This window comes from Amphiprion ocellaris, chromosome 23 (genome assembly GCF_022539595.1).
Source record: "Amphiprion ocellaris isolate individual 3 ecotype Okinawa chromosome 23, ASM2253959v1, whole genome shotgun sequence".
Taxonomy (NCBI): Eukaryota; Metazoa; Chordata; class Actinopteri; family Pomacentridae; genus Amphiprion; species Amphiprion ocellaris.
Window position 1 is genome coordinate 1,308,973 of NC_072788.1, and position 1,594 is coordinate 1,310,566.

Consider the following 1,594-nt stretch of genomic DNA (forward strand, 5'->3'; position numbering starts at 1 on the left):
TTGAATGCTGCAGAATGTGTTTTTGTGTTCTTAACTCTTTGCAGCGCAACAGCTGAACTTTAAAGTCCACTAAAGATCTGCTGCAGTTCCACAGTTTGACCACCAGGAGGCGCAACTGATGAACCTGAGGAGACACAAGAAGAAAAAAGAAAGAGAAGTAGAAAAAAGAGAAGAAATAGAAGACAGAGAAGAAGAATGCACAAACTTTCTCAGCATGAATCAATTTAAACTGTAATAACTTTAGAACATTTACTCAAATAATTTACACTTTTTAAAAGTATTTCTGCACTCAGACTTTTTAAATCCTTGATTCTTTCTGTGCAAACATTAAGATAATCAGTTGATTCTCTGCAGCTTTGGGCTTAAAACTGTTAACATTTAGTCAGCGGTGGGGTCAAAATGCTCCAAAATGAGAATCGAATGATCCTGAGGATAAAAATCAGGAGAATCTACAGATGTATTAACCCTCCTGTTGTCCTCATTTACGGCACCAAAATATATTTTCCTTGTCTGAAAATTTTTTTTTTAAATCTGCAAAAAAATTCCCCAAATTTCTGAAAATTTGCAAAACCTTCAGAAAGAAAATTCCAATAATTCCTTAAAAGTTTCCCTTAAAAGTTTTTTTTTTTTTTTTTTTTTAAAAATTCCCCCAATTTGCCAGGAAAATTCTTGTAAATATTTTCAAAAAAATGAGTAAAAATCTTCCAAAAAATCCTAAAAATATCTAAAGTGATTCCATATATATCAGTAAAACTTCTGATATTTTCTTGAAGAACATTCACATAAAAATCAACCAAAATCCAGTCAAATTCATTGGATTTTGGTTGATTTTTATGTGAATGTTCTTAAGAAACATTTTTAACATTTCTTTTTTTCCACCAAAAAATGTTCAATGATTTCCCAGAAATGTTGAAAATGTGGACATCAGAAGTTTCACTGTGAAATATTTTTTTTTACGTTTTCAAACTTTCAAACGGGTCAACTTGACCCGCAGGACGACATGAGGGTTGACAAACAGGTTGAGTCTGTTTCCTGTCTGTCTTCTTTAATCGTTTCTTCGTCTCTCCTCCCTCAACTCAAACAGGTTTTACCGTCCTGCTGCAGAACAAACATCCTGAAACATCCCAGTCTGTATTCAAATCACCTCCTGACACAAAGAGGAGGAAACCAGGATGCAGGGAATAAAGAGATGTTTGTTCAGTTCCTCATCTGAAATTTATTCATGTTTTCATTCACCACAGGAAGAATCTGGAGGCTCCAGTCTGACAACATGAAGAGTTTCAGATTGTTGTCGGAGCAGTTTGACCCACTTTATAAAGTCTGATCCTGAAGAAGATCCAGAGGTTCATGTCTGAGGATTTGTGTATGCATGTATTTATTGATTTATTTAGTACTGTTAACATATCAGAGTTCTGAGTGAATTTTTCTTAAGATAGGCAAAGGCCATTTATTGATTACATATAGGCTGTTAAATGTTTATTAAAAACTAAAAAGCATTTTAAAAAAACAACTTAGGCATTTATTGAGTCACTAAAATACTGTAGAGTACAGACCACATCAGCATGATTCTAAGCATCCTCTGGTAAATTAACAA